At 44.8% G+C, this 21,003-nt stretch overlaps 2 long non-coding RNA genes and 1 pseudogene across 3 annotated transcripts in view; 2 read left to right on the top strand and 1 right to left on the bottom strand.

Annotated features, from left to right (window-relative positions):
• Window positions 1–4,820, bottom strand: part of LOC144120373 (uncharacterized) — a 79,808-nt pseudogene extending 74,988 nt beyond the window's left edge.
• A 2,614-nt stretch (window positions 4,821–7,434) lies between these two features.
• LOC144119471 (uncharacterized) lies at window positions 7,435–11,184 on the top strand. Its single transcript, XR_013312380.1, has 8 exons — window positions 7,435–7,650; window positions 8,337–8,493; window positions 8,664–8,714; window positions 8,785–8,868; window positions 8,931–9,189; window positions 9,252–9,326; window positions 9,426–9,804; window positions 10,117–11,184. It is a non-coding gene; the product is annotated as an uncharacterized LOC144119471 (long non-coding RNA).
• A 3,016-nt stretch (window positions 11,185–14,200) lies between these two features.
• The window catches only part of LOC144122173 (uncharacterized), a 64,368-nt gene continuing 57,565 nt past the window's right edge, over window positions 14,201–21,003 (top strand). For both annotated transcript variants that reach the window (XR_013312827.1, XR_013312826.1), the window contains exons 1-2: window positions 14,201–14,241; window positions 15,063–15,275. This is a non-coding gene — a long non-coding RNA (uncharacterized LOC144122173). The remainder of the gene's footprint in view (window positions 14,242–15,062; window positions 15,276–21,003) is intronic.

Raw genomic sequence — 21,003 nt, 5'->3', positions numbered from 1 at the left:
ATGGACCCTGGTACGTCGCCCCGGCCTGTCGGAGAAGCTTCTGAGCCGCTACTTTGGACCCTACACAGTGCTGCGACGCATCACGGATGTGATGTATGAAGTCCTCCCCGATGGCACTCTGTCCAGTTCGCGCCGTCGACCGCAGCCTGAGGTCATGCACGTACTGCGTATGAAGCCGTACTTTACGCAGTAACGGGCACCTCGTTCGCTCCAAGTGCGCCCACGTATTTGCTTCCTTTTATTTGGTTGGGGAGGGGGAATAATGCCGCCAGGTGTCCCCGGGCGGCGCCTTGAGGACAAAGAAGTGAGTCGCGCGTGCTCTTTGCAGCTGGACACTGCTTGATTTTCTTGCGGCCTGTGCTTAGCCTCTTGATTCTGCAGCCCAAGTGACGTCCATTGTCTGTGACCACACTCCCTGGGTACCCTTCCCATGCAAAAAGCTCTAGCAAGACTTTGACTACTGACTGTGCAGTTATAGATGAAACAAAAAAAAACTACAGGCCACTTTCTGTGTTAATCCACGACTGTTACTGAAAACCTCCAGACGGGCGGTGCTCGTTCCATTGGGCCCACAATATTTATTCCCAGATTATCCCATGGCTTCTCTGGCCAACGTACTGGCTGCAGGGGGGCTGTCATAGTTTTTTGCAGACTTGTCTCCCGCTTTACAAACTGCACAGCTTCTGATGGCATTTTTCAAATCGTCATCCATTCTAGGCCACCAGTACAACTCTCTCAGTAGAACACGTTCTTGGGCAAGTTGGTTCGTATCTTGAGTAGATGAAGCGCACAAAAACACAGAACACAGGGAAGGAAGACACGAGACAGGCGCTTCTCGTGTCTTCCTTTACGTGAAGCGCCTGTCTCGTGTCTTCCTTCCCTGTGTTCTGTGTTTTTGTGCGCTTCATCTACTCAAACAACTCTCTCAGCCGTTGCTTTGTCCTGACAATGCCCGGATGAGATTCGTGAGCAATTGCAACAAACTTGGATACGGGATCCGCTGGAGGCACTACTCGCTCCGCCCGAAGCAGCAATCGCTCCACAACAGAAAGTTCATCCCGAATGCAACAAGAGCTTTCCTGTGAGCTCATTGTTTTCTGGCCACCCAGACATGATCACCTCCTGCAACACTGGGTCATTATCTGTTGCTTCCTGTAGTTGACTTTTCGTAACCACACTTGACACCACAGCGACTACCTCCTCCAAAGGCTCACCTTCCACAGACGGCACAGGCAACTGAGACAGTGCATCCGCCACCGCACTGGTTTCTCCCTTTGTATACTGTACAGTGAAGTACTGCATGAGCCTTGCACACCACGTTTCTATTCGAAGCGGGCGCCGTCCTGTGCCACTGCTGGATAGCAGTCACCAGTGTCTGATTATCGGTCCTTAGAATGAACTTTCGGCCCCACAAATATACATGCCAGTACTCGCAAGCCCATAGGCATGCCAATGCTTCCCGTTCTCCTGTAAAATACCTACGTTCTTGTGGTGCCAAAGTTCTGGATGTAAATGCCACTGTGCGCGACTCCCCATCAACGACTTGTTCCAACACAGCCCCTAGCCCATAGGACGAGGCATCAGCCGTCACCTTTACAGGTAGTGCCCTGTCAAACATGGCCACGGCCCCGCACGATCCCAGCAGCGCCTTGGCCTTGCAGAAACTGTCCTCGGCGCTCCGGTCCCAGCAGAATCCCTGGCCCTTGCGAAGAAGACGCCGTAATGGCTCCACTTCCTCTGCATTTGGAATAAAACGAGAATACCGCAGAAGTCCCAAAAAAGAACGGAGACCAACCACATCAGTCGGTGGCTGTGCACAAAGAATTGCGTCAACTCTCGACTTCAGCGGCCTGAGCCTTTTAGCACTGACATGGTGGCCCAAGAATGATAGTTCTTGCACCTCAAATACACATTTCTTGTTAAGTTGCGGGCCAGCCTTAGCAATCTGCCGCAAAACCTCACGCAAGTGGTTCAGCTGTTCCCTCTTTGTCCTGCCGAAAACGATGATATCGTTAATGTAAAACAGGACTCCTTTGCAACCCTTCAAAATCTCCTGCATCATCCGCTGAAATGCAGCCGGGACCGAGGCGAGGCCAAAATATACTCTGCGGAAACGGAACAATCCTTCATGCGTCACGAACGTTGTTATTTCTCGACTGCCTTCAGCCAACTCCACTTGGTAGTACGCGGATGCCAAGTCCAATTTTGAAAACCATGCTGCCCCATTCAGCTCACTCAACGAGATCTTCAGTATGAGGTAGCGAAAACCCATAAGCCACTAACTATTGCTTTGCTTGCTTCCCGCAAATCTACGCACAGGCGGATCCGTCCATCCTTTTTTTTTTCACTACAACCACCGGTGACACCCACTCCGAGGCATTCACACGCTCAATGATGCCTTCCTCTTCCAACCTTGCTAGCTCATTAGAAACTTGCTCTCGTAGTGACAAAGGCAGGCGCCGAACCTTCCCTCTCACGGGCTTCACATTGGCGCCCAGCTTCACTTCATGTACTACGTTTTTCGCCAAACCTAATTTGTCGACGAAAAAAAAGAGAACTAACATAGTTCGGGGGCTAGTGACCCGGTGCTCGCCGTTGTCTGCCGACATGCCAACGATGCTCCATCAATGTGTAACCGTAGCTGTTGCACTGCGACCAAACCCAATAACGCCATGTCCTGTGGAACAACGTGGAACCGAACGTTGGCCGACACACTCCCATGTCTAGTTTTGGCCACAAAGCAACCGATGACCGGAATCCTTTTGCCAGAGAAGACCCGCAGCGCCGCTACAGCAGGACCCAAAGCAAATCGGCAGGCGAAAGTTTCTTGATATACATGATGTGGTAAAATGAACACAGCTGAGCCAGTGTCTATCAGCAGCTGAACTGGTTCGTCCTAGGCGCACATATCTGCGACCAAAGCCCCGTTCCGCCTGCGTCACTGTCAGCTCGCCCAACACCTCCGTGCAGTCTTCATCTCGAATAGCTCGCACTTCTGCTTCTCCGCGGCCTTCACATACTACTTGGAAATGCCCAATCTTGTGGCACCTTGCGCAACGCTTCCCACGCGCCTTGCATTCCCGCGAGTTGGCCAGGTGTCCTGCTGAGCCGCACCGGTAGCACCTGCGCACCGGACCTGACGAAGAACCTGAGGAACCGCCCCTCAGCGGTTGACATTTTGCCTCCGTCACTCGCTGGACACGGGAAGCGTCGTAATCGTCCTCATACAGTCGGACGCCATCTGATGCCTCTTCATACGCCCGCAGAATGTCGACTGTCTCATCCAGTGTAAGTTTCGACCCTTTAAACAGCATCTTCTGTCGCAATTCCATACTTCGAACGCCATCGACAACCTTGTCACGCAAAGCTGCCTCAAGAAAGTCGTCGAAGTCGCAGGTCTTCACCAATTGTCGGAGAGCTGTGACGTAGTAGCGTATCGGTTCATCTGGGAGCTGCCGTCGCAGTGAACCTGCGACGCTCAACGAGGACGTTCACAGTACTTCTGAAATGGCGTTCCAGCAGACCGAGTGCTTCATCATAAACGTTCGCAGTAGCACTCGCTTGCTCCGACTTCTGCCCGAGCAAATCCGATGCGGCGCTCGCAGTCTTCGGTTTCGAAGTCAGCGTGCGGAAAACGCGACGACCCTCAACACCTAGACATTGTAGCAGGATGGCCCTCTTCCGAACCTGTGACTTCTCGTCCAGTCCTGTTGCTTGTAGAAAATGCGCGATGTCCTCCTTCCACTGGTGCCAAGCAACCGGCGGTTGTCCAGGCACTTCCAGAAAAATGGCCACTGGCGATAGCGCAAATGAATCCATCATGCCTGACACGCCTCCTGCGCGTGACTAGCCTCAGTGCTGTAGTCAAGATGCCCAAACGTGAAGCCTTCGGCTGTAGACTGCGCCAGTATGTGGTGGCGTCGAGGTGTCGACGCCAGAGTGAAGAAAGACGCGATGTTCCATGGGCGGCGGCGTGCCACCAAATCCCCCGTTCATTCCAACCAACGACGTATATATACAGATAAATGTAGATGGTGTCGTGATACCTACTAACAGTAGCGCCCTCTATGCACAACAAATTCCTTTAAATACTCATTCCCCAGAACCTTAGCTGAATAGAATTCCTTGCCTCAGGACCTTTTACAAGCAGATAATCTACGTCAATTTGAAACTTACCTCTCCCGTTATTTAAGCCTATAAAACCATTTGCGATTGCTGTCATTCGTTATGTTCTTTAACTGCGGTTCCGATCCTCGGTGGTCTGAAACCGAGCGTATTATTATGAACACTTACCTATCTGACACACTTGTGGCTTTATCTGCTGGCAAGATTGATGATTTCATATAAGTTTGTATAAACTTTGTACTTGTGGCTGTGTGTACTTCTTGAGTTGTATGCATCCACCCTGTAACGGCCTTACGGCTGACAGTATCAATAAATAAATAAATAAATGAGTAGTAGATTGACTACCAAGTCATCTCAGCACGACAAAGCGAAACTGAACACCAAGACACAGTAGACACATAACCCAATGGAATGCACTTTACGCATATGAAAACATTTTGCATATAACAATATTTCTCAGGAACAGCTTGAATGCGGTTTATGGGGGTCTAACGTCCCAAAGCGACTCAGGCTATGAGGGACGCCGCAGTGAAAGGCTCTGGAAATTTCGACCAGCTAGGGTTCTTAAACGTGCACTGACATCAAACAGTACACGAGCCTATAGAATTTCGCCTGCATCGAAATTTGACCGCCGTGACCGGGATTGAATCCGCTTCTTTCGGGTCAGCAGCCGAGCGCCATAACCACTGACCCATCGCGGCAGCCTGGGACAGCTTGAATGCATGCTCAGTCAATGCCAACCTGACAGACTGCAGCCAGAGAGCAACTATGAAAGGGCAGGAAATGGTATTCCAACATAAAGACTGGTTTCAATATAAATGAAGTTTGAGAACAAGCGTTTAAGAACCATGCATTGTTTTGAAACTATGGTCATCACACAAAAAAGTGAGCAAGGTAACTATGGAGTACCAGGCTGAGCACTGTGACCACAAGAGGAGTATCAATCACCAGTGCTTGTCAGCCATTCCGATGGAAGCCATAGCAGCAAAGCTGAGTGTATGAGTCCCCATTAAATAGAGGGTCGTTGCAGATGCACAGCCACCTGTGGAGATGGACTGGACATGGTTTGAGTGGAAAAGACATATGCAACATAAAGTACAAATTTCATGTTGGAAATTAGACTGTTGTAAACGCACATTCCCTCTGTACTGATGGATTGGACACTATTTGACTGGAGCAGAGACCTGCAACATGAGGTACAAGATCCATTATGAAAATGAGGGCCCTTGCAAATGCACAGTGACATGCTGGAGATGGAGAAACCTTGACTGGAAAAAGACAGGTACAGTCAAACCTAGCTTTAACGAAATGGTTTGCGATGAAATAATGGTTATAATGAAGGAGTTGGCTATTCCCCTTGGAAGCTCCCATGTAAGCCCATATAACTGACATCTCGTTTTTACAAAGTAAAATTTTTGTGCAGTGGCATATAAGGAACATCCAATGAACCGCATTGGTCATTTGACGCTAAGTGTAATGGTTTTTAACAATGCCCAATGCTTTATGCAAATTTTGTGCACAGAACTGTAATCGCCGTGCATTAGGTGCTTTGCCGAGCGGTGCATAAAATATGCGGAAAACGTATCCTGCCTCAAGCAAGGACCCGGCCGTCCAGCGCGGATTGGTGCGGAGAGCCTACCTGCGGCATACCTCAGTGGAGCCCAGGACCAGGGGCCCCAACCCTGTTAAGACGGGCTGCAATAACTCATCGGAAGATGAAGAAGACAGCCCGCGACCGCTAATAACAAATCTTAACATCAAATATAAATAAAGTTTTTCCTTCTCCTCCTCCTCCTTTGTATGAACAATTGTTGGCCTGAGGTGTTTTTGCTTCACTTTACAGGTGGGTGAATTTCATAACTGTAAGTGCTATAAAAAGCGTTTATCGATTTCTAGTGATGTTGGCAGACCCCACTGTGTTTATTGTGCTTGCTGAAACTAGTAGTTGTTTGTTATCAGGGATTGCAAAAAGTTTGCTCCTTCTTTCTGGGGATGTTGACGCTAACCCTGGACCACCCCCTGAACAAGATGTTAAGTCGAGATCAGAGAAAAATGCTGGGTGAATTATTGCCAGTCAAGCCCGCATCAGCCATGAACTCGCGACCCTCACTACTAAAATTGCCTTGTTTGACTATCGTTTCACAAAACTAGAAGCGAATTCTGCTGCTACAAATGACGCCGCCTTGCGTGTTGAAGAATTGGAAGAAACTCTCGCTGGCATAAACGACATTATGCATAACATTCACCGAAAGAACGATAATCTTGAGAATCGGTCCCTCAGGAACAACTTAATCATGCACGGCTTGGCGGAACTTACAGATGAGACCCCTGGTATGCTACTCAAATCAGCGAACCACAAAGCTAGGTGTGGCATATGCAATAGCATCGAGCGTTAGCAACGATTAAGCGAAAAAAGAGACAGAAAAGCAAGACCTGTGATTTTAAGGTGTTAGACTTTTGAACTGAGTGTCCTATACCGCGCAACGTTAGCAACTTAGAGATCTAAGGAGTACGTAACTGAGGACTTTTCGGCGCACGTGCATTGTGTGCGTAAATTGCTATGGGATAATTCCATAGGAATAACGCCATCAAATCTCGTCTACAGTTTGACCATCTATTTATAGACAATGTTTGGTATTCGTGGGACGATGTCAACAATTCCCTTGTTAAAGCGCCCACCAGTACAATTGCGCAGAACAATGCTTCACTCGCACTGAAACAAAACGTAACACTTTTGATCATGAATGCCCGCAGTTTAGTAAATGAGTGTTAACTTCAACTGTCCTGTGGAATGCCATGAGCCGTCAGTAATATGTGTCACTGAAACCTGGTTGAACAGATCACTTTCCGATAAAGAATTCTTTCCACCAGGTTACTCAGTTATTAGTAAAGATAGCCTCTCTGGTCGTGGTGGATGTGCAGCGTTTTTTATAAAAATGGTATCGAATACGTGACGCTGCCTGATCTCTCTGAAACAGTGTCTGCCTGGTGCAGGACTTGGCAGCGGAGACGACGGACAGAGCGGACGCTCATTTTTTCGAATTGTTCACAGGCGCACCCGGCCAGCCTTCACCTTTATCGAGTGCCGATCAAGCTGATTAACGTAAAGCCCCTTGATATACAAGTAGCGCCATTCTGTTAACTTTGCCGCCGCACTGCACACCCTCGCACGTCCTCCTCGCCCGCGCCTCCACTCGGCGCATTTCTGACCGATGATTGGCCCTTCCGCCATCGCCTTGGAAACGCGCGCGAAAGCGTCGCTTTGCTTCTGTTGTTGTTTTTCTTCGGCGCCATGTGCAGGCCGCCTTCCTCTGTCGCGGGTCGAGCTTCATTCATTCGAACCGTGCTTTTAGCGCCGCGTTATGCCGGGTTGCTGCGCATTTCAGTGCACAAGCCGGCGTGAAAATGGCTTAATGCTTTTTCACGAATCCTCGAGGAAAGAACGACATCAGTCGAAGAAAAAAGTGGATTCAGAACATCGGACGTAAGGACTTCACTCCGACGAACCACACCGTCCTCTGCGAGGTACTCTGCTTTGCTTGGTGCATAAACTAGTCTGTATACTTGAAACTTCTTGCCAGCTCGTGAAGAGGCTGACAATCTTGCTTAATTCGCTCATCATTGTGTGTCGTTTACCATGTTATACTTTCCATTTGATGGCATTGCTGTGTGCTGCGCCTATTATAGCCGCCTTAATTTCTGAGTCTCGGTGTGGGTTTCCCGCTAAAATGTTTCCATCGCGGACGTAATGTTTCTTTCCAGCAAATACACGTGGTTCTAACGGTGGCGCAGAATAGGAAGCATGTAGATTTTCGCAGCGTGTAAGCCAGACTATCTCCCGTGTTCCCCAGAGCTCTGCTGTGGTCTGAAAAAACAATGCCGTTTGGCACTATAGCAGAGTTATACTATCGCCTGCCTTAGGGTGATTTAGCAGTTTCTTAGCTCGCGTACACGTGACCTCAAATATTTATTTTGGGTTATGTTTGGTTTATTTGATCACTAAAAGCCCTGAAACTCTTTTTTTATCACGTGTCTTTTTTAGTGGTCCTGAATAAATTAAGCAGCCGAATATTAGCTATGCCTTTAAAAATTAATTCAAGAGAAAGACCTCACGAGGTACATTGGAATTAACTTTGTAGCGTTTTGGGAATTCACTCGCCCAGAAAAATTTTTTTATCGCGTTTTCTTAACAGTATTGCATAATATTGCAGCTCCATTTCGATACTGATCAGTTTGAGCCGCTCATACTGCAGAAGTACGGGAAGAAGAAATTAAAGCCTAATGCGATTCCGACCATTTTTTCTCATCGGAGTGCGCCTAAGCAAAGGATGCCTCCTGCGATAAGGCTGCCACTCCCAAACAAAAGCGGTGAGTGATGTTTGTTGCATTTTTCTGCAGCACGATCGGAAAATGTCTAATAAAACATTAACTTTTTACATAAATACCCAGTAAAAACCTAGCAATGCGCCGCTGACTCGCGAACATTTTCCGGAATTGAATTTGCTGTCGGTGTATCTGAAATATTTGTTTCGCTCCAGCATGCGTACCTGCGAACAACGTCAAAGCAGTAGTGCCTGCCGAGTCATCCTGTGAGCATACTTTTTTTTTTTGAAACATTGCGCTCACTTGCAAACCTAAACCGGTGCTTCAGGCTTTCAGGAGGCTTTGGCTTTTCCATTTCGGTCCCATTCGAAGAAGATGTCGCGATTCATAATGGCAGTGGCGAGCAGTGCATTCCTGACGGTGAGTACTAGCTTGGTCACACCGCATGCATTTGCAGTGCCTGACATTGTCCTTTCACGCAGATTTCTTGACAGCTGGAGAACTGCCTGATGGCAGAGTCATGCCTTCAAGTCCTGCTTCGTCTACCCTTGAACACGATCGTAATTAGTTGCATGGTCACAAGATGCTTGCCGTTCCACACATTGCTCGCTGAAAATGCTCGCAATGGTATAAATACTTGAGATCAGGAGATCCGTATTTGAACAGTGCTTGGCTTCCTCATTTCAGTCCAAGCCGAAGATATCGAAGTTCATGAGTCCACAAAGCTGCCTTTTCCATGCGGTAAGTGTTAGGTTCGACTGCAAAGTTGTTAGCTTTGTCTGAGGCCTTTCTTTTTTTGGCAGATCAGGAAACAGCCACGCACTCCGCGGACCGCATAGCGACACCAGAGCCTCGTGCATCTGATCTTGAGCATGCTTGTAAGATTTTGTAAGATTCTGCAAACTTTAAGTGGTTTTTTTATTATACAGAAATTCGTCCCTGGTGCCTGAAGGACTGCTTATTTTATTTTTTTTTAGCAACACACCAAGCTCTATTAAACCGCATATCACAACTGGAGCGCCTCCATGAAGAGTCGCAGAGGAAACTAGGAGCTGCCCAGGGAAGATATCTTAAAAGTGAAGAAGAAAAAGAACGGCTGAAGTCAAAGTTTAAAATATTTTCAGTGACGACCAGATGAGGTCAATGGAGCGGCTTTCAGCACAAGGGATGCGCTGGGAGGCCAGCACGCTTGTAAAGTCACTCAAGCTGCGTCTGTCCTGCGGGTGCCAAGGCTACAGTCTGCTGAGAAACCATGGTTTCCCGTTCCCATCCGAGCGCACACTCCAACACCATTTGGAGAATTTCAAGTTTCAGCCTGGGCTTCTTCAAGACATGATCGAGCCTCTCAGAATGAAGGTATACTGAATAACTATGTATACATGAGCCTCATACATAAAAGCGCTACGGTTCTGAATCTGCCTGTAAGACATGAGAGGTAATTGAGGGCTATGAATTGGTAATGACATTAAGGTTCCTTTTACTAGCATTATGATTTACTGCGAGTATATATTAAAGCGACTCTGTGTTCTTTTGCTTCTCTTAATACTATAAAAGTTGCTGCAATATTTCTCTACACATTATAGCTTTGAAGATTGATCATAGCTTAGATATGGCTGTGGTGGATGTTGTATTAAGCCTGTGGTGCGTATTATGTGTTTTTCCTCCTAGATTGACCTCATGAAGCCTGAAGAGCACCACGCCACCTTAATGATTGACGAAATGCAAGTTACACCAGGGCTCGTTTACGATCACTCATGCCGCTGTGTTCTCGGCGCTCCGACATTGCCTTTATCTGACGGTTCCCTACCGGAAGATACGCTAGCTACTCACGGCTTAGTGTTCATCTTGGGAGGGTTGTCCACTAGGTGGAAACAAACGATTGTCTATCATTTAACAGGAAATTTATTCCATGCTGTAACACTGAAGGAAGAAATAATTAATGTAATAACGAAATGCGAAGCACTGGGATTGAAAATTCATGCCGTGACCTCCGACATGGGGGGCGGGAACCTGGCGCTCTGGAGGCTATTTGGCATTCATGCAGGAAGACACAGCCGGCCGCATACAAACTGTGTTCACCCCTGTGATCCTACACGAAAGCTGTGGTTTTTTGCTGATGTGCCCCACTTACTGAAAAATTTGAGGAACCACTTGACTAAAGGTCAGTTAATTTACCTTCCCGATGACGTAGTTAAAAAAAACGGCCTGCCAACTAACGTTGTAAACATTGAATATATTAAGATTCTGGTTCAGCGTGACGCAAAATCTCAGCTCAAGCTTGCTCCTCACCTGAATCCTGCATGTGTCGATCCTACTCATTATGACAAAATGAAAGTTAGTCTGGCTTACAGTTTATTTCACAACGACACATCAGCTGGTTTGCACATTTTGGTAGAGAAAGGACTGCTATCGAAAAATGCACTTTCGACGGCATGGTTTGTCGCAACGATCTTTCGCTGGTTTCGCTTGTTGACATCACGAATCAGCAAGCTCGCATTTAGCAAAGCAGATGGAGGAACTTGTGAGGACGGCGTATCATTTCTGAATGAGACAGTAGAGTTGTTTTCTAAAATTGGTATTGGTGCACAGACTAAAGCAATATGGAAGCCTGTTCAAACAGGCATCATTTTGTCAACACTGTCTGCACTAAGTGCAAGCCATGCTAATAAAGAAGTGCGATTTCGAGTATGTTTTATTAAGTAGGTTCAGTCAAGATGAACTTGAGAACCTGTTCTCAACTCTGCGGGCGAAAAACCCCATCCCACGCCTCTACGAGTTCAAGTGCAGCCTTAGGAGCGCGACACACAGTTTCTAAGGCCGAGTAGGTACGGTAGCTACTCAGATTATGAAGGATTTTTGCTCGTGGGCTTGAATGCAGAAAAAGAACAGAGTGAAGAGGGCAGCGTCATAGCTCCCTCTGACCTTCTAGACTTAGGCTCGGAAGGAGAGGAGTCGCTAGTGTACCTAGCAGGCTACGTTATTTCCAAAATAACAAAGAAGTTTCATTGCGAAGACTGCAGTGCTTCTCTAACTTCTAATGATGCAAGCTGCAAACTAATTGAGCTCAAGAATTACTCCTCATCGCACCTGTCGCTCACCAGTCCTTCTGCAGGGGTGGTTGAAGTCATTAAAGTAGCTGAAAACTTTTTCCGTGCAAACAGTGAGGCACTGCTAGCCAACCGTGTCAGCACATCCCTAGCTGAGAGACCAATACTTCAGAGTATTTCTGTGCAAACTTTTTTTCCTTCATGTCATAACGTATTGCCTGAAATCGTTCGTATGTTCTTGAGAGTGCGAATTCAAATCTTTGTTCGAACTGAGGCTTCTGTGAGGGCACTTAACGTGGCCAGTAGCAAGTGTGGAAGCAAAAGTGTCGGTATGCATGCTGCGATATCCGGAATACGGTAAAATGTTTGAGCATTTGCTACTGGTGCACATGGCAGCAATACAGCGCGTGTCATCAGCCAGGCTTCTACAAGCAATAAAGGCAGCATCTATAAGGACTTATGCGCATTTGCTGTCCTTAGGCCAATCCGTTGCATTTCTACATTAAGGGACCTAATATGATATTCATATGACGCTTTCATTTCTTCGCCGACTGGAATGCTTTTCTGTGTTGCCTGAATGTATTCTAGTATTATATGTCATATTTTTATATAGATATTCAAATTCTTTTCGTGATAATCTTGTTTATTTCATTTGCTTTACATGAGTGTTATCGCGCGGCTTTCTGTTGTATCACCTGTCCAAAACTTTGTGAGCCTACAAATCAACTGCTTCGTTTCCTTCAGTTATGTTATGTTGTAAAAATTTAACGTTGCCTTCATTTGGTGCGCTATTTTGAATAATATTTGTTCCTCTTTCACGCATATCGTCTAGAGGCTAACACCATCCAATGTTTCATGTTACTGGGTTCGAGCTTATGCTACTTCTAACCGGCGGTTAATACGAATATTTTCATTTTCCGAACTGTGTACCATCATGAATTTTTACTGTATGCTTCCCGTGTAACGTGTAACGTTTCAGGAGCCACCTGAAATAAAAATGGCATCTGGCCGGATATGTGTTGGTGTGTCACAGCGGCTGTGTATTCTAGGCTCCAGACCTGTACTCTGGGTCTGAAAATTGATTTGGGGTGGCACGATTTTTTCAGTAAGCACCTGAAAGAACTGACAAAACCCTGCCGCCCTCTCATATCTATGGTTATGGCTGCGGCTGTCAGGTTTTCCAGCTCTTATGAAACAGCTTTATTGGCGAATTGCAAAAAGGAATGACATCTGGGCGCCACAGATTGGAAGAATAATATAAAAAGAAGGACAAAAATTTCGCGAAAATAAGCTTTGATCATCTTCTTACTTTGCTATGGATCTTAAGAGCGATGAAGGCCTTCGTGTGACCGCCGCGAGTGCGAAAGCCTACCGCGAAGGTCTACCGGCACGTGAGGAAATAGTCAGCAAAGATGCCTTTTAAAGCTGACTTTCATTCGCCATAGGCGAAATCTTTACAATTTACATTTAAATATGCTATCAAAATAACGTCAGATTCTGTAACTCCGTGTTTCTAAAACAGTACGAATTGTTTCCTTCAAGCTGACTCAGTCACAGAATGGCTAGATCCTTTCTTATCGTCCTTTACAGCGCTGAATATTGAATCACCACGGGTGTCTGAAGCACTAACTGAATGCATTCGATGGGCTACACTGAATAAGTCACAGAGAGAGCATCACGTACCTTCCCATCTCTTAATCTAGTCATCCGTTGGCGTCAGCAATCTTTCATAAATTTCAAGCCAAACCCTTGGCTACGATCACTTCTACCGTAGTCAATAAAAATATATATCTCTTGACAGCACGAAAATACTAGAAAAAATTATTCTCTTTCAAGCAGCAGTGAAATTTCAATAGTCCAGGTATTAAATTCGCGGCATATGCATCACACCGAGGCCCCCAACCTTTTAGGACTGACCCGCCCCCCCCCCCCCCCCCCTGCACACACACAAACACACAAAATCCATAATCGCGTTAAAGCAAATTTCGCAGCATTTTTTCGGCCACTGTCCTGCTTATTAAACTTCACGCGTGCAATGACATCCGACTGAATTACCGCAATCTCTGCCTGGCTCGACTGCAAAAAGGTAGTGTCATAAAAAGTACTACCGCGAAAATGCAGCGCAAGTTGAAATTGCATTTAACGGAGCGCCACTTTGCCGAAAAATATTAAAGAATGTACAAATTTAAAGTAAATACTATGCTAATTAAGCTCTGCCCTATTGAGGTGAACAGTATGAAGATATCAAAAGCCGATGTGGGCTATATATAGTACGCTGCGATTGTTCATGCCGCAAGCGCACACGTTTAGCGCTTTCATTGCTGAAAGGAGAAGGTGATAAATGTGCGTCATGGTAGAGTCAAGCATGTTGCATCCCTTCCTAGTGGTTTCGTTTAATAACAGAGCGAGAAAAAAATCCTGAACTTAGGTGCGAATACGGGAGCCAGCGAATGCATCGGGCCAGCGAGCGCGCGATGGCCTGCGAAGCGTGCCATGCGCAGCGCGCGCAGCCGGCGGGGGAGGAGAATCGAAGAGGAAAGCGCGGGAGTGGAGGAGAGTGTCGCTACTTGTATATCAAGGGGCTTTAGATTAACGGAGGCAGCAGCGCAGACTGGCGTCAGCAAGCCCAGCGTGGAACCACGTGGTCCGCTTCACCTTCCTTGAAAAGGACAACGCCAGCGGCTCAGCTCTCACTTGGGAGCGGAGGCGACGGACAGAGCGGACGCTCTTTTCGACTTGTTCACAGGTTGGAATTCTTGAGTTTTGGCTGTTTCCTGCCGGTAGTTTTTTCCGTTGCCTTTGCTGCCATCTGTTGTCAAACATTTTTGTGTACTGAGCCTTGCAAGCGCAGTGAAATTTGCCATGGGAACTGAACTGGCTGACTTCAAACGCGAGATGCGCAAAGAAATCCGTGAGCTAAAAGCCAGTCTAGAACGCATGAACCAAGATGTTGAGGACTTCCGAAAGGAGTGTGCTAACTTGAAGAAAGAAAACGCTGCTCTCAGAGCAATTAATGCTGAAATGACAGATGAGCTTCAACAACTGAAAAAAAAGTGCAAATGAAAACTCATTGCGAATCACTGCACAGGAGCAGTACTCTAGGCGGAATAACATTGAAATTAAAGGGATTCCCCAAAAAGAAAATGAAAACCTATTGATATCCTCGCCAAGGTTGGCGATGTAGTCAGAGAGCCAATAACAGAACAAGATGTTCAAGTGTGCCATCAGGTTCCTACACGGAATACCACCACCGACAGAAATAAATCCAATGAAAGTGACAGTGAAAGGCAGCAGGAAAAAACTGGACTTGGCTCAAACATTGTGGTGGTATTCAATAACCGTGCGAAGCGTGATGCCGTTCTTGGAAAAGCAAAAAAAGATGAAGTTTGAATCAGATGAACTAGGCTTCTCTGAGAAAGAACCGGTCTTTCTAAACGAGCATCTGTGCCCGAAGCTGAAAAAATTGCTAGGCATGACGATCGGAAGGAAACTTGACACACTTCGGGCAGCAGAGGCAGCGGCAGGAACAATCGTGCAGCGCCTGACCATCGTCTTTGCTTTGCGCAGAACCAGCATTGTGCCGACTATCTACCGACTACCATCAACTATCTACACTGCTGCACCTCTCGCCCCGCTGGTAATCTGGACGGACAGCAGACAACGCCCCCTTCAAGCCTGTTATAAAGCCCAGCCTGCCGACGGATGCTTCACACTTCGGGCAGCAGAGGCAGCGGCAGGAACAATTGTGCAGCGCCTGACCATCGTCTTTGCTTTGCGCAGGTTGGTTGATTTCCACTGTATTTAAAAAATAACCGGTTGTCCCGCTGCCGCTGCTGGCCTAGTTTGTGTTCAATATGAGTACTGTGCCGACAGATACTTGTCTTACATGTTTTGAGGATTTTTCTGATGGTCAAGATTTCATGACATGTGCAGAATGTCGTCAGCCCTACCACCTTGGTAAATGCTGCGCCATTAGCGAGCGAGTATACAAAGCAAAAAATGAAGCAGATAAGAAAACATTACAATGCTCAGCATGCCACTTATCTTCGTCTCGTAGTCTGCAAACGTTCGTGCTCCCACCTGCTTTGGGTAAAGAACTTTCTGAAATCAAGAAGAATTTGACTGTACTCACTATCAAGCTGGATGGCCTGACACCATTAAGAGATACCGTAACAAGCATTGAAAAATCTGTCACGTATATTTCTGAGACATACGACACACTACTGACTTCTGAGAGGCATGATGGAGAGATTGAAAGGCTACGCACTAAACTTGAAAGCGCTGAAAAAGATCAAAACGAGCTAAAGAAAGAGCTAAACGATCTGCAACAATACAGCAGAAGACAGAACATGGAAATCCATGGCTTGCCCTTTGAAGAAAAAGAAGACTTGCTATCTAAGGTAAATGATCTTGCGGTGACGCTCGAACTACCCTGCCTATCAGACGCCGATATTGAAGGCCTGCATCGTCTCCCATCACGCCAAAAGAAGGTGCCTGTGGCACTGATAAGGTTTTCTAGGCGGGCTCTTAAAGATGCATGGCTTGCAAAACGCAGAGCCCTCAATGAACAGGATGACAAGATACAATTTTTTGACAATTTGACTGCCACTAACAAGAAACTTCGATGGCTAGCTAAAACAAAAGCTCGCGAGCAGAACTACTCTTTAGTGTGGTCAACAGAGGGAAAGATTTTTGTGAGGAAGGAGAGCGGCACTCCAGCAATAAGGATAGCTTCTGAGGAGGACCTAAGCAAGATTGTATAGGCATCGTAAACTTTGAACCTTGCTAAATCTCTGTTTGGAATGATGGCTTACTATAACCCTGACCTTTTTAATCAATTGTTCAATGCCAACACTTATGCTCCTCAAGAGGTTCTCTCCTTGTATAACCTGAACGTACGCAGTTTGAAGAATAAGGTCGAAGAAATTGAAGCTGAATTAGAGGAACTAAAGTGTGGTTTTGATGTCATTGGTTTCACGGAAACTTGGTATAGCTCTGATGCGGAAGTTGTGCAGATTCCATGCTACAATCACATTTCTATGTACCGACACGGCAAGCGCGGAGGTGGTATATCTCTATATGTACACGGACGTTTCCCCTATGACGTTCTTACAGAATCATGTGTTGTAAATGAAAACTTTGAAGTTGTTAGTTTACTGCATCGCAACATTGCTTTACTTTTAGTATACCGCCCCCTCATGGTAATCTTGATGCATTCCTTGACTTCTCTGATAGTTTCCTTAATTTAGCAAATCAAAACAGATGGCGTGCCATTATATTTGGTGATATGAACGTTGATTTGCTTAAGAAAAACCCGATGCAGACTAAACTACTTGAATTGATATTCTTACATGGTTGCCAAAATGTTATCGACCTACCTAACAGAATAAGCCAGCAAACAGAAACACTCATTGATCACTGTTTTACAAATTTTTCCCCACATACAGTTACCACAGGTGTCTTTTCATCAGCCATAAGCGATCATATGCCATTTTTTGGCTTGTTTTCAAATAATCAACACTCTGCAAAACCTAAGTACAAGCGACGAACAGTGAATGAAGATACAGTTGCCTATTTTTGTTCACTTATGGCTGAAACTTGTTGGGCAGAAGTATATCTAGAAAATGATCCGTCCGTAGCGTACGATATATTTTTAGAAAAGGTGCAACACAATTGCAACATTGCATTTCCTATGGCTGCCATCCATAAGCACAAAAAAGCTAAGAAAGTCTGGATTACCCCGGTTCTTCTCAAGCGCATTCGATATAAAAACTCGTTATTTGCTCATTTCTTAGAAACAAGAGACCCAATCGATTTCGAAGAATTTAAGAAATTTAGAAACAGATTAAATCTGGATCTAAAGAAGGCTAAAATGGCCTATTATGAAAACAAATTTGCTTCAATAGTGAACAAACCCAAACAGGTCTGGAAAGTTGTAAATGGCATGATATCCAATGGGAAACCTCGTCTGCCTTCCGAGCTACTGATTAATGGAACTTCCTGCTCTGGTGTAACACTTGCTAATACATTTAATGAACATTTTCTTAATGCAGGCGCTTGTAATATCACAGCGGGCACGTGTCACCCATCACCCACAGACTTTTATATGAAAACTAGTTGTCTCTATATCTGACCCCCGCGTCTGAAGAAGAAGTCGTGGCTATCGTTAATTCCCTTAAAAATAACTGTTCACCAGGTGATAACGATATAAGTACGGTACCAGTAAAAGCCACTATTAGAAGCATTAGTCCACCTTTAACACATATATGCAACAGAATGCTCCTGACTGGTATCTTCCTTGATAAGATGAAACCAGCTCGAGTTACAGTAATCTACAAGGGAGGTGACAAAAATGGTATGAACAATTATCGTTCTATCTCAATATTGCCACTCTTTTCTAAAATCGCAGAACGTGTGGTATATATAAGGTTAGGAAACTTCCTAGATAAAAAAACATAATATGCAAAGAACAGTATGGATTTCAGGCTGGTAAATCCACGTAGACTGCTCTACTGGACATAAAAGATCGCCTTCTTTCTAACTTCGAACAAAAGCTTTTCACCATCGGAATATTTTTAGACTTTCGCAAAGCTTTTGATTCAATTAAACACGATATCTTATTACTAAAGCTAGAAAAATATGGAATTTGCGGTATTGCACACAAATTGTTGGAAAACTATCTTACAGGACGGAGGCAGTCTACATGAGCTTAAATCCGACACAGGTTTAATAAAATTCGGTGTACCACAAGGCTCTATCCTCGGCCCTCTACTTTTCATTTTATATATTAATGATATAGTAAATATACACTCCACTTCAAATATAGTCCTCTACGCTGATGACACCAATGTCTTCTTTTCCGGTCCCAACCTTAGCTTGCTTGAATATCGATCCAATACCTGGCTCAATGAACTGCGAACATGGCTTGATGCCAATAATTTTGAACTAAACATAAAAAAAAAACTAAATATGTGCTTTTTCGCGCCAAAAATAAGCCCCTTGATCATAATATCCGACTATATTTTAATAACACGCAAATTGAGCAGGTGAATTCTCATAAGTTTCTAGGAGTCCATTTTCGCAGTGACTTGGGCTGGACCGATCACGTCAATAGTCTGCGGATACGAATATCAAGATCAATTGGGTTAATTCAATGACTTCGTTATCTTCTTCCATTCCATGTAAAAAAACAGTTATATTTTTCTCTTATTCATTCTCATATTGTGTATAGTCTCTTAGTGTGGGGAACATGTAATAAAACTGACTCGGATAGGTTGTTCTCTCTACAAAAAAAGAGCCTTGCGCACCTTGGGTAGATATAGTGTTAGTACTAATGACATGTTTACCTCTTGTAAGGTGTTACCGGTTTTTCTATGCTACAAACACTCCTTAGCACTCCTAATCTACCAAAAAATAAAACATGACTTTGAATCTTTTTCCCGTTCTTATTTGAATAGAGCAATCACACATAACTTGCGCACAATTTCTTTTATTGGTTCTAGGCCTCGTACTAATTACGGCACCCAGACTACAGATCACCAAATAACAGTTTTATGCAACACATATCCAACATTAATTGCTTTTGCCCAAGAGAGTGTCAACATTCATCAATTCAAGAAGAAAATGAGGCATCTTTTGAACACCCCCGTGTGAAATTTTATTATGCATACCTGCTGCATTTCATTGTTATTCCTACTGTACTGTGTGTATGTGTTTTTCTTTTGTACGCCACTTACTATTGCTCATTGTTGATAACCTCTTCAGTATTATTTTCTACCTGACCAGTGCTTGTGTAATTGCTTATTTTGAATTCCTGTCTCGCCGTGTTTGGTGTACCACTGTTCTCATATGTTACTCCGCACCATCTGCACCGACGTGTAATGCGGGTGTTAGGCCTCGTCAGGAGACATCCTGGTCTCCTTTAGCCTCTCCCCGCGGACACCATGTATTGTTGTCCGAAATAAATGGAAATAAAAAAAAAGGGCGTTTTGCATGGGACAAGAACGGCAGAGTGTACACACGTGAATCGGAAAGCTCTCGTGTGATAAGAATTGACTGTGAAGCTGATCTGCACAAGATTCACAATGTTGTCTCCACCCCTTAAGCACACAGAAACTTATCTCTTCTATTTTTTCTTGTGTTTATGGCTGCACCTAAAGATATCGCTTGCCCTCTCGACAGTAGCTATCTCACCATCCTGCACTGTAATGCCCAAAGCGCGCGAAACAAAGCAGATGAACTCACCCTGTTCCTTAGTGAATTCCGTTTCAGTTTTCATTTTATTATGATCACTGAAACATGGTACACATGTGAGGATGATGTGTTGAGTCTGCCTGGATACAGAAGTTTTTATTTAAATAGGAAATCGACGTGGCGGTGGTGTGCTGCAGTTAGTATCGGAAAAATTTTCATGTTCTTTGCAACCAGCATTTTCAGAAGTTAATGACGACTATGACGTTCTAACCCAACAGTGTAAAAGCAAACTCTTTGTAGTCCTTTACCGCCACCCTCAAGGAAATATAAACAATTTTTTCGGCTATTTAAAAAAGTTGCTCAATTTTGCAACTGTTAATAAGATGCATTTGATTCTAGGTGGTGACTGCAACATTAATTTATTAGAAGACACAGTGCCTGCACGTGAATTTAAGATACTTCTTGATTCATATTTTTGTCACAATGTTATATCTATACCTACACGAATCAGTCATCACTCCGAAAGCCTTTTAGACTTACTTGTGACAAATAACATTCATGACTGTGCAATGTCGGAGAGAATTGTGACAAGCTTAAGCGATCATTTCCCTATCTACATGTTCTGCACAGCAGGCGACTTTCTTAAAAGGAGTAAACTCTGTTCGGAGACATATACTCTGCGAGAGATAAATCCGGAGACTCTAGAAATATTCCGAAACAAAATTTCACTTATATGTTGGGACCCAGTGTTTGAATGCACATGTGCTGAAAGAGCCTATGAAACATTTATGGCTCTTTTCAAAACATGTTACTATTCCTGTCTTAAACTTAAAGTGGTAAAGAAGTGTAAAAAACTGCGTAAGCCGTGGATGACAGATGAATGTCTTGTAATGATAAAAAGGAAGGAAAAATTGTACGAGAAGTTCACAAAAACAAAGAACCTGGATGACCTTGCAGCTTTCAAAAAATACAGGAATTATGTAACAAACTTTTTACGTAAAATTAAAACACTTACTTTGTAAATCTTTTTTCCTGTACAAAAAGTGATGTCTTATGGCGCGAACTCGGCAAACTCTTGACTCTGGCACTCGCCACAATGGTGAATTTCGTTTAACACTAAATGATGAAATACTTGAGGGCGAAGAACTTGCAGAAAAGTTTAATGAACACTTTGCAACTCTCTCCTCATGTTCGCACGTGGTTGACAGGAATGCCGCTAAAACATTCTTAAGCTCACAAAATTCTAAAACTGCATTCTTTGAGCCATGCACTAATGAAGAAATATATTCTGTTTTCATGTCTCTAAAGAACAGCA

Source organism: Amblyomma americanum, chromosome 2, assembly GCF_052857255.1.
Source record: "Amblyomma americanum isolate KBUSLIRL-KWMA chromosome 2, ASM5285725v1, whole genome shotgun sequence".
NCBI classification, from domain to species: Eukaryota; Metazoa; Arthropoda; class Arachnida; order Ixodida; family Ixodidae; genus Amblyomma; species Amblyomma americanum.
The sequence above is the reverse complement of the archived record's forward strand: the minus strand, read 5'-3'. Positions and strand labels throughout refer to the sequence as shown.